Raw genomic sequence first — 12,493 nt, 5'->3', positions numbered from 1 at the left:
AGATACAAATATGTGGGCAACACACACCTTAATCCTGCACACTTTAATCCCAAAAAGAACTACCCCAAAGGTCAGTGAATGAGTGCAGCTACGTGCCACAGACTCACAGTAAAAAGAAGAAAGGAATACCTGATCTTGGAGTTTCATGGAACACAAAGTCAAGCGATCTGTGCCTTTTCCGAAATGTAAGCGTTTACCCTAAACTCCTCTATCAGCCATGCAACAGAAATCTCTCAGTGAGACATAGGGCTGATGTGTGGCAAGAAGGGGTTCCACTGGAACGGTGAATTGACAAACCATTGTAAAACCTTGGGTTTAAATATAATTGGTATCTAACTTTTCATGAGCCAAGGGAAGGGGCTTGCTCAGTGAGTGAATAATATGACACCAAATCCTTTCAACTGTGGTTTGTTCTCCCTGGTTTACTATTGTGTTTCTGCAATATAAGTGAGGATATGAAGTGAGGATGACGAGCTTAATTTTGGGAAGGCCACATTTTATCTTTACAGTTCTTTAATCATAAATTTGCCTTAAAAGTGATCTTTCTTGTCTTCTTCCTGCCCATGGGAGGCTGATCACTAAATCTTCCTGGCTAATAAAAGGATTAGAATGCTGATCTTTGCTTCAACTATTAGGGGTCAGGACCTCAGCTGTTCTCTGAGTCATGTATGAGATAGGTGCTTGTAACCAGGGTCAGAGATAGTTCATGCGGGATATCTTTCATATTAAACTTATGCCCGCTGCACTGATGCCACGATCCAAAGAAATACAGTAGTACCTCAGGTTACGAACAGTCCTGCTTACGAACGCTTCAGGTTATGAACTCCACAAACCTGGAAGTAGGTGTCCCGGGTTGTGAACTCTGCCCCGGGATACAAACGCAATCCGCTTCCAGGGCCTATGTAGGCCTATGTTGGGAATGCGAGCCTGGGATTAAGAACGCTTCGGGTTAAGAACGGACTTCCAGAATGAATTAAGTTCATAACCCAAGGTACCACTGTAAACCATGTAAAAAGTCCAGAATAGCACCCATTGTTACTGTAAGAGAGCTGCTGCTGTATTTCTGGCCCTGCCTGCTCATTCTGCTAAGCGGGGGCCCCAGACTTCTGCCCCAAAGTTGTGTCTGATGGCACCACTGTTTAAACACCAATAATACAATATCTGTTCCCAACTAACAGAAGGAGACAGCCTTACTGTAGAGGGAATTCACACTCGAAACCACTACTTGGTGGGAGGGAATCAAGAGAGTAGTGTATTATTCCAACATTGGAGGAGTGTGCAATTTCCAAAGAAATAAGCAAAATGAATAAACAAAAGGGTTTACAAAATGTAAAGGAATTGCTAGGTGGAGTGAGAAGCCTTGCTAGAATTTCCCTTTTTTAAAAAAAGTCTACATTAAAACATTCCTGGGTTTGAATGGTACCGTGGAGACCCCTTGAAAACAACCCTGCTCATGGTGTTTTCCCCATGAAACTGCTAATAGTTAAAGGTGCTAGTAATGGTTTCAGAAGCCCCACACTGCCTGGAGCCAGGATACCTAAAAGACTGCTGTACCCTTTATATCCCCAACTATCACTGTGCTCTGCTTCCTGCATATATCATCTGATCAGGAAGACACTTCTGTAGGAACTGGGCCTCGGTGTGGTGTACCTACCCTTTCAAACTCTCTCCAACTACATATGTAATGTAATATGTAGTGTCAGATTATGATATCAGACAGATGCCACCCCCGTTCTTTTTTTCCAGCACCTCCTGAACACCTCCCCGCCCCCCGGACTTATAGGTGGAGATTTTTATCTCAGTCTGCATTGGATTTGACTTTTTAAAAATTGTTGATGTTTAAATTGTCAAATTCCTTCAATGTGTTTCCTGGGAAGCAATTTAAAAATGAAATGAAAGGCCCTGTGCTCTGAAAGGCAACTTACAAATTCCTTTAATAAATGAACGAATTCATAGCTAAAAGTAATCAGTGACTCAATCAGTGGATGAACACAGCTTGAAAGGTCCTCATGTCTTCGTCCCTTGCCATGTCACAAGCCTTGCCCAAGAGGGACTTGTGCAACCGCACTGCCACATAGGATTCATAATCACATTTGCTGGATTGCTGCATTTTCCCAGTGACAAAATAACCCAGTCTGAATGCTGGGGGAATATTAACTTGGCACAACAAATGTTCCACTTTGTAGGGAGGGGAATAATTTGTATCACCGGCAAAACAAAATGAACAACGGCTGCTAACCTGTGCATGATTACTTGCGAGTAAGATGCACAGAACTCTGGGGCTTGGTTCTGAATAGAAATGCTGAGGATTGTGCTGACCTATACATTTATTGCCTAGAGGCAGTAACAGGGTAGCCTTTCCTTCTGCTTCGTAGAGAGCAGTTCTCTCTTTTTGAAGGGATATTGGAGGATAGTCCTGTGTTTGAAATGCTCCGCCCAGTCTAAGGCCAATCTATAGATCAAGATCCATCAGGAGGGAGAGCAGGGACCTTGAAGGGTGGTCCATTGACAGCAAACTGAGCAGCCACGCTGGTCAGATGTACTGAATGACTGTATCAATGTCTAAATTTGCATCCATACATATAAGTTAGCCTGTGCAAATTTTAGGTAAATATGTGCCTTCCATTTCCTGTTCTTTGGTGATGGATAGGTAGCAAGGAGCGTTTGCTGGAAGGCTCTTAAAATGCGCCCCCCCCCCATCATGGGTCTGCCAGTCTTGAGCTGTCCCTCAAACTGCATCCCGACCCACCTATTTTTGCCACGGCCCTCTCTGGAACAGGGTGTCCGTTGTGCCCATTTTACAGACGGTGCCTTGAACGCACAGCAGATCCAAATCCAGGCCTTGCCGAGTCCATTCCCGGCTGTCCGCTGCACCGTCCTGGCAGCTTTCCCTGCCCTTTCAGGTGCCTTGGGAAAGGGCCTGCTCCCCACCACCCGCCCCCTTCGCTCCCGAGCTTGGCGCATTCCTTCGCCCAGCACAAGTGGTCGTGCCCAGTTCAGACACTCACCGAGCCCACCCCGCCGTCTCCTCCCCGCCCTCCCGCCGCCCCCACCCCTTCCCAACTCGGCTTCCAAACACAAGGCGTTCCTTTGTATTGCCTTCCATTGCAGAGGCAGAACAGGAGCGCCAGTGCACAAAAAGACACACACACACACACACACACACACACACACACACACACAGCTCTTTAAGCTGCAAAAGCCGCCGCCAATTGCTAGGCGTAGATTTCCACACTCAAATATCCGTCCCGGTTTTTTTGTTTTTGTACTGTGAGGGGCGTCGGGTTGAGCTCGCTTTGAAGATGGTGGGGAGCCCACCCTCGACTCCTACCTAGATGCAAAAAAGAGAGAGCGCCTCTGGGGGTCACGATGATGCTCGGATGACTTAATCCCTCTCCTCCCGACCAGTCCTTTCTCTCCTCATTCCCTCCCCCGTCCGCTCCCTTCCCTACTTTGCGTCGGGGTAGGGGGCGGGATATTTTTAAACCGGAGGAGGGACGGGAAGGTGGGGAAGGAGCTGCGGCGATCTGGCTTGGCGGGGGCAGAAGGAGGTTTTTTTGGGGGGGGCTGAGACCTTCGGGGGCAGAGCGGCGGGCGGAAGGGGCACGGACGGACCCCCGCTCTCACGCACGCAGGGCTTTTGAATGACTGCAGCAGCAGCAGCAGCATAGAGACCTGCCAGGCGAGGCGAGGCGAGAGGGAAGGAGAGCAGCCCTCCCAACCTGATCTCTCTCTCCCCGTTAGCATCGGGCTCCCTCCTTTGGCGGCTCCGAGGAGGAGGAGGAGGAGGCGGAGGAGGAGCCTCGGCCGCATTATTATTAGAACTATTAGTATTATTCTTGCGCGAGGAGGTGATTTCCTCCCCCCCCCACGCACACATTCCCTATTTCTGCCCGGATCCATCGCCTGCCCCGCCTGCCTCTCTCTCTCTCTCTCTCTCTCTCTCTGCGCCTTCATAATCACCACCATCTTCATCATCCTCCCCTCTCTTCATCCTGCGCTCCCTTCGCGTCTCTCTCTCTCTCTCTCTTCCCCCAAACCACGCTCCGCACCCCGGTGTGTGGGTCGCTCGCCTCCTCCCTCCCCTGCAGAGGCTGCTGCTGGAAGGGGGGAGGACGAGGAGCAGGGAGGTGGAGGGCTTTCGCCCCGGCTGAGCCATGCCGGGGGGCGGCCACGGCTGCCGGAATCAGGGATGGGGCGAGAGGTTGCTGCGGAGTCCAGCATCTCCCCACCGGGGGCCCGCGAGGCAGAGGAGCCGCCGCCGCCGCTGCCGCCGCCGCTGCTGAAAAACAACGGGCGATGGGTAAGTGGGAGAAATCCCCCCCTCACTGCCCCCACCCGCCGTCACGCTCTCCTCTCCGGCCCTCCTTCCCCGCTGCCCCCCCTTCCCACTTGCACTCCGAACCCCCCACTCCCCATGTCACTGCCGCCACCCTTCTCTTCCCCATTCCCACCTTCCCTTTTGACGTGTGTTCCCATTCCACCCCACATCGCTCCTGACCCCAAGGGTCTCCCTTGCCACTTGTGCCTCCTCGCTTCGTCCCTCCCCCCGCCAGATCGTCAGATCTTTGTGTATGGTTAGGAAAGGGGGGGGGCTTCTTTGGAGGCACAATTATTTTAAGACTGTAGGGGTGCGGGAAGAGGTCACAATCAGTCCATTCTTTGAGTCAGGGAGCTAATGGTGTTCTGGGGACCAGACACTCTGCACCATCCATCCAGGAGGAAACTCCAAGTGTTTTTGATCTTTCACTTGCCTTACTTCACTCTGAGCCTTAGAAATAATGGGGGGAGGGGGGTTGCAGATGTGTGTGTGTGTCTGTGTGTTGAGAGGGTAAGGGGTGGCAGGGATCCTGCCACCGCTCTCACAATCTGTGCTGCTGCTTGTGATTGTAGTATGGGGGAAAGACGGAACTGGGGGGGGGGGTTGGGTTTCCTTCTCCTCCTTAGCACTGTAGGGAAACGACCCACCTGTATCTGCAGGGATGGCTAAGACATGACCAGAGAGAAGATGCTGCCCCTTCTGAAAGACCCCAGCATCTCTCTCTCTGTCTCTGGAGGTGGGGGATGATGGGGATCTCCTGCATTGCAAAGCCAAGGCTAGATTGCAAGCCCACTCTGCCTTTCCCACCCTACAAAGGGAGAGAGAGAGAGAGAGAGAGAGAGAGAGAGAGAGAGAGAGAGATACACACCTCAAAGCAAGGCTGGGAACCTACAAGCGCAGGCACTGCAGCAACAGCCCATCTGCTGCCCAGCTCTCAATGCCAGGAGGGCACTGATGGTGTATTTGTGCCAAGCCTGCACCGTGCTATAGGCAGTAAATAAGGGGGGGAGAGAGAGATGAGATAAAGAGAGGTGCAATTTTGAACACTTATTCTATAGAATAAGCACAGAGGTTTTCCTTTCCGATCCACTCCCTCAAGCATATTGCTCATTGTGTTGTTGATTTTAAATGATCCCTAGACAGGGTTTGATACAGAAGCTGGGCTTCTTTCCCTTGGCTTATACATAGGGCCACTGGCAATGTCTGAAGATGCACAGCTAGACAGGCAGAGCTCTGCCTCTCTGTATATTGTGGTGAAGGAGGGACCATCCAGTGCTGCTCCACCCCAGGGAGATGTGATTGTCTGCAGGAGCACAACAAAAGTGTTGTGGTGGTGGTGGTGGGGGAGTGGAGCCTGTGCTGCAGATATAAACCTACTTAGGCAGTATTATGGAAAGAAGGGGTGGGGAGAGCAAGCAGGAGGGATGGAAGAGAAAGAAGACTTGGACCCCCCCCCCCCACGGCTTTCCTTTCTCCAGGGATTTGTGGGTTCTACCTGCTGGGTTCTCCTCTTGGGCCACATTAAAGCTGTCCTCTTGGCACATTTTCAGGACCACTAAATAGATCAGGCAAGAGCAAATATTCCCCCAAAGTAGAATTTTCACAATTAGGAAAGCTGTCCCCATCAGCAGCAAGGATAGCATAGCAGAGCTTTTTGCCTGCTGAAAGTTCTTCACACAAACCATCTCAGTAATATTTAGAACAACCCTGTTAGGTAGGGCAGTATTTTTATCCCCATATTTGTAGGTGGAAGGCCAGTGGTGGCTTGCCAAAGACAACCTGGTGAGTTTGAGTTAGATCTGAACCAGGGACATATTTGGCAATCATTTATAGGCTGCTTTTGCACATATGTACACCACATGAGTCAATGCACCATGGTTGGGAGTGGAATATATGAACTTGACTACACTGAAAAAGTATAGCATCCGAGTTGGGGCATTTTGTGATATAAATAACCATTTGTGGTGATAGATTGCAGCTGACTCTTTCACACATGCCAGTCATCACTTGATGTTGCAGTCATCATGGGATGAACTTGCATGTTGAGCTAGACCTTAGGCTGAGAGTGTTACTCTGTTAACCAACAAATTTCCTGGAGGTTCAGATGCATTTATGCCCCTCCGCAGTCACTGCTGAGAGTGGAAGGGGCTGAGTCATCCATAAATCCCAAAATATACATACATTTCAGCAGAAACTGAATCATCCACAAGGCTCACTACCTTCCTATACATAGGAGCACAGGAAGATACATCCTACCAAGTCACACTGGCAATTGACCAAAAGGTTGGTGGTTCATGGCCACCCAGGGATGGTGGTGGGCAGGATTCCTGCATTGCGGAGGTTGGACTAGATGACCCTCAGGATCCCTCCCAACTCTACAGTTCTCTGGTTCTGCATGCAAAGTATGTGATCTACCATTGACCTATGGCTCTTCCCTGACCTACAGCCCCTCAACTCCCTATACAGCAGAGCTCAGATCACAAGGAATCACAATTATCAAGAAAAGCAGCCCATTCCCCCATTCCTTGGGACTGCTGTGCTTCTCCCTCCACACCAGCATTTTTTTTAATGGCACAAGCTTTAATGGACTACCACCCATGCCATCAGATTCATTATGTGCTAGTCCCACACACATGCTAGAGTGGTGGGATTGTAAGCAGAAGAAAAAGTAAATGCAGGGAAGCAGAGAGGCAGGGATAATTATGTGATGAGCAGAGTGGCCACACATTCCCAAACAAATCCTTGTGTCACCTGGAAATTCTTCATTTAATTTTTCCTATTGATTATCTCTTTTCCATCTACGTTATCTAATCCACCAAACTCTAGTCACTATAATCTATAGTACCTTTCCCTTCCCCCTGTGCTGGATGGGGTCAAATTTGACATCAGCTAGGAACTGGCTGCATGGGTGACATTTTTTCAGAAACTTGAAAATAGGACAATAGGGCTATCGCTGCCTGTTGGTACGCGCGCTCTCTTTTTTTTCTATTCTATTGGCCTTTGCTCCAGCAGAATTTGCATTGCTTGAAAAATCTGCTTTGTCTATAGTGGGATGGATTGGGTTTTTTTAAATATGCATGTTACTATGATGCTTCTGTACTTCATTCAAATCTCTGAGAGACTGTAGTCAGTACTCAGCCTGGATAGAAGAGGGGAACATAGGATGCTGCCTTATATGAAGCCAGACCATTGAGCCACCCATCTCAGTGTTGTCTTCACAGACTGGCAGTGGCTTTTCAGGGTTTCATTGCAGGATTCTCTCCCAGCCCGACCTGGAGATGCTGGGGATTGAACATGTAACCTTCTGCGTGCAAAACAGATGCTCTACCACTGAGCTACGGCCCCTTTCCCTGAAGCCCCGCCTCCAAAGATAAGTTCCATTCCAAATAGAGAAGTAAAAGTGGGGATAATCTGTGCATCATTTGGTGAGACAACAGAGACAGGGGCATTAAAAAACAAACCAACCCTAGGTCTAGGAAGATGGCATTTCGTCTGTGTCTTTTGGAGGGGGAAAATGTCCAAATCTTCCCTTCCCTGATGCCCTTTGAGAATCCTTGAGTCTCTGCAGTGAAGTCTTGTTGTAAACAGTAGACTTGGACTGAAGCCTACAATTACCACAGGCTGTGGCAAAGCTCCCAGCCTAGTAGCTGGACCGACTGACTCAAGGTAGCTTTGCAGTAGAGACAGGAAGTTTGCTGCAGGTGTGACATCCTTTCCTGCTGGGGCGCTGTGCCAGAAATCTATATCCCTTGGTTTGGATTCTGCAAATATGCAGACGACCCAAAACTGGATGCAGAGTGCACCCAGCCGAATGCGGAGAGGGAACCTGACCAATTTTCCCTGCGGGTGCCAGCTCACATTAAGAAGGCCCTTTCCCAGATTGCTGTCCAAGCAGCTGCTTCCAATACCATCATGTTTCTTTGCGTCTGTGGTGCCTGCTTGAAATGCCACCATATCCCTCAAGCACTTTGAGCTGCTTCAGGGACATGCTATGGCCTCTTCCTTATAGAAAATATCAGACAGACAGACAGAGATGCAGCTGAAGAAATAGGTTTTTGTTGTATTGCATCCTAGGATTTATTTTGATATAAACACACACTATACTCATGAAAGACAACCAGGAGACTGGAAACTGAACACACCTTGTCAGAAATCAGAGTCTCTTAGGTGTAATCATTTTCTATCCAGAGTTCATGTGCTTATCAAAGTGCTGGTTTAGGGTTGTTTTTCCATTTGTCCTTATTTGCTCCTTGTGCCTGTGTTTTTGTGGGTGTGCTTGCATAGTAAGCTGAAAGTGGTGCATGCACATTACTATGGGATGTACACAAAGCATACAGAGTAGCCAGGGACTAGAAGACATTTTAGGGTTGCCAACTCTTTCCTGCACGGTTTCTATACCTATTTCAGCTTTGGGAGAAGCAAAATTTAGCTGGTGAATGGTTAGTGCATCTCCATGCTTTTCCTGCTGAATTTCTGTTTGCTGTTAAAGGCACAGGAGCCATGACGAAAAGAAATTTGGTAGCCATGAGAGAAACTCAGCAATAAATAATTTTAAAAACTGGTGAAGGAAATTCTTTTTTTGGATCTTTTAAAAGAAAGGTTGGATAGATAGCCAATATAATCTCACTTTCTCTGTTCCTTCTGAACCAGAAGAAGCAGCTGAGGTGTTAGAAAGGTGCTTGGGGGCTGTGATGGGCTGAATGTGGGCCAATAAGTTGAACCCGAATCCTGAAAAGGCCGAAGTGTTATTTGTCCCAAGTTCTCACACCCAGAATGTGGGAAGACAGTCTGTTATGGATGGATTTGCATTGCTCTGGAAGGGCCGGTCTGTTGGTTGGGGGTGCTTCTGGAATCATCATGGGCACTGGAGGCTCAGAATACCTCAGGGGATAACAGTGCCTTTTTGCAGCTATAGCCAGTTCACCAGCTACAGCCTCTTTTGGACAACAGTGATTTGTGCCCCGTGCTCTAGTCACTTCCAGGCTGGATTATTGCAGTGCACACCTATGTGGGACTGCCACTGAATACAACATGGATTCAGCAAATGCCAGAGACACACCTCATTGCCCTGGACTTTGACACCTGAGATGTGTGCTTTCAGGATCCATCTTATTTTTGCAATTGTGAGCTGTTTTGAACTATTCTTAAAATTGTATGTTAATTGTTATAACCTGTCCCGGGACCCTAGAGAGTGAATTAAAATAAATTAAAATAAAGTAATAATAATAATAATGATGATGATGATGATGATGATGATGTGTGAATCTATATCCAGAAAGTTTGCAGCATGTTCTTGTAGGTGGGGGACTTTTGTAAAAAGCAGAACCTCCCTTTGTTTGATCCTTGGTCCATCACCCCCACTTGACTCTCCCCTAGGCCATCATGTAGCACGATCTCCCCCAGTCTGGTGCTCTCCAGCTGTTTGGGACTACCACTGACTGGGAACTAATGGGAGTAGTATAAAACAGCTGAAGAGTACCAGGTTGTGGCAGACTGAGGAAGGCCTCTAAGGTCTCTTCCTCCTTTCTTATCTTGTACCTTCTGGGCAGCCACTGCAACCGTTCTGTGGAGGACTTACACACTACCAGGCCCTCAGAAATGCTCCATGCTTCTATTCGCCCTTGACCTAAAAATGGCTAAATATGCATATACCCAAGATCTACGGTTTTACTTATTTCACAGCATCTATACTGCTTAATTAAATAATAACAATCTCTTGAGCGGTTTACATAAAATAGTAGGAACGTCTGATATACTTGAACAGTTAAGGAGTGTGTATATAACCTGATTGCAGCTTATGCCATCTCTCTCTCTCTCTCTCTCTCTCTCTCTCTCTCTCTCTCTCTCACACACACACACACACACACACACAAACAGCTGTGTGTTAATCTTTTGGCTGGGTGATAAAACTCTGCACGGGGACAGAGGTCTTATCAAGCTGCCGCTGGATTTCCTGTCACAAGCTTTCTTAAGAACAACATCTTGAAGATTAAAAAAAAGAAAGAAAGCCAGAATGGGCAGATTGGATGAAGGAATGGAGTCGGGGGGGGGCAGGATAAGTGCCAGTGGGGACTACCCGCCCAGGAAATTCTCCTGTAAAAGCCCCATTGAAACAGACAGGGGCAATGGGCAGAGCTTCCCCAGAGGGCTGTGACTAACGGTTGCCAAGGCTGGCAAGGCTCGAGGTGGGGCCGCGCTCTCTGAAACGGGCTCTTTGTACATTGTTGGAATCTGTGACCCAGTCAGAATGGGACACGGTTTGAGGAGGAGGTGGCAGTGCTGATGAAGCCTGGCACAGCCTGCAGCCATGCCAGGGTGGGTGGCCGGCCATTGCCTGGCATATCAAGCCCGGCTCATATCTCTGGGTCAGGTCATGTGCACCAAGGCTTACACTCACTGCGCATCGCCTGCGGTTGCACACTGGTGGGTGTGGGCAGTGCTTTCTCCTCTTCCACCCTGCTGGGGGTGAGCACAAAGCAGGGGGAGAAGTATTTTCTGCTCGGTGTGCCGCCAGGTTGGCAGGTGTGTGCTGTGAGTAGTCAAGCCATTCTGCTTTCCCCTTAAGGTTGTCATGAGAAGAATGGCTACGGGACATTGTGTCCCCTGTTTGTTTGCTTTTTATTTATGGACATTTTCCAGCATACAATACAATAAATAACAAACTTATCTAAATAAAAATTAAAAACAAAAGCAAAAAAGAGGGAGAGGGAGAGGGGAAGAAAATACAAAGTCCCCTATCGGAGGTAGATCTTAACTCTTATCACAGATAAAAGCTGGCAAATGCTCCCAGCTCTCACCTGGGAGCTTCCCTTTCTTCTCCCAGCCCCCACCCTGGGAGATCTTCCCTTCCCTGCTTCTCAAACAGGGTCTTTCCCCTTCCATCCATCACCTTCCTCTGCATTCCCTCATTAACTCAGAGCATCAAGAAACAGAACGAAACATAAGGAAGAATAAAGTGGATAGAAGAAGAAAGAAAAAGAGAAAACTCAGGAAATTTAAACCAGGCACAGCCTAGAAGGACACAGTCCTGACCCCAGTCCAGGTAACCATGCTGATGCCAGCATGGTGATCGCTTCAGTCTAAGGTCCTGATCAAGCAGATTAATTGTGTATTGGCTTGAATCCAAGATAAAATTAACTAGTGGAGTTGCACTAATGGAGACAAGCCCTCAGATGCTCATACGGGCCGTAGGTCAGTGGTAGATTGTCGGCTCTGCATGCCAAAGGTCCCAGGTTCAATGCCCTGCAGTTCCAAGTAGCGCTGTGAAAGAGCCCTGACTGAAACCCTGGAGAGCTGCTGCCAGTCAGTGTAGGTGGACCAATGGTCTAGCCCAATATAAGGCAGCTCCCTGTATTCACCCAGGACATAGAGCTGTAGGTTCTGAGGTGTCTCTAGACTGGCCTTTCTCAACTTTCCCAGCTGTAGTTGGACTACATCTCCCATCATTCCTAGCCAGCATGGCCAGCGCTCAGGGATGATGTGAGTTGTAGTTCAACAACATCTGGGGACCCAAAGTTGAGAAAGGCTGCTCTAGACCATTCATTCCCAAACTGGGAGAATTGCAGGTGTGCTGTGAAAATTAAGGGAATTAGGTTACAATCCTATGCTCACTTTCTTGGGAGTCAGACAGAGGGGCTAACTCCTGAGTAAACATGCAGAGCCTTGTACTGTTCAGAAAAAGCTCCTGTGAATCCGAAGTACCTATCCAAGAAGGAGGCTGCCTGTTGCCTCTCTGATGAGTCACTGCAGAATTACCTCCTCCTTGGAGGAGAAAGCTTCTTGGGCCTTGCCACCTTCCTGTCAGAAGGGACACCCAGAATAATGACTCACCCAGTAACACAGGGAGTGTGCATCCTCTGTGCACAAATAATTCTTGCCCTAAAAGAAAACATTTTCAGGTGTCACCTCTTAATGTTGTAAGAGGAGTTGATCTCTTAACTGTCATCCAGTGTGCATGCATGCATGCATGTGCTTGTGTGTGCCTCTGTATAAATTAACAGAATTGTAGAGTCAGAAGGGACCCTGAGCATCATCTAATCCAATCCCCTGCAGCAGTGGAGCGTATTTCTATGGTGCTTGGGGCACATGTGTGTGCCAGGGGGGCATGGCGCAGAGCACGGAGGATGAATGGAGCCTGCTGCACACCAGCCCTTGCCACCCACGTAGTGACAC

The 12,493-nt window shown here is 48.5% G+C and overlaps 1 protein-coding gene across 1 annotated transcript in view; it reads left to right on the top strand.

Annotated features, from left to right (window-relative positions):
* The first annotated feature begins 3,565 nt into the window (after nucleotides 1-3,565).
* The window catches only part of MGAT3 (beta-1,4-mannosyl-glycoprotein 4-beta-N-acetylglucosaminyltransferase), a 45,361-nt gene continuing 36,433 nt past the window's right edge, over nucleotides 3,566-12,493 (top strand). Inside the window, exon 1 of the mRNA XM_053405102.1 lies at nucleotides 3,566-4,303. The gene's annotated coding sequence lies outside the window, so the exon portion shown is untranslated. The remainder of the gene's footprint in view (nucleotides 4,304-12,493) is intronic.

The sequence above is a fragment of the Podarcis raffonei genome, chromosome 10 (assembly GCF_027172205.1).
Source record: "Podarcis raffonei isolate rPodRaf1 chromosome 10, rPodRaf1.pri, whole genome shotgun sequence".
NCBI lineage: Eukaryota > Metazoa > Chordata > Lepidosauria > Squamata > Lacertidae > Podarcis > Podarcis raffonei.
The sequence above is the reverse complement of the archived record's forward strand: the minus strand, read 5'-3'. Positions and strand labels throughout refer to the sequence as shown.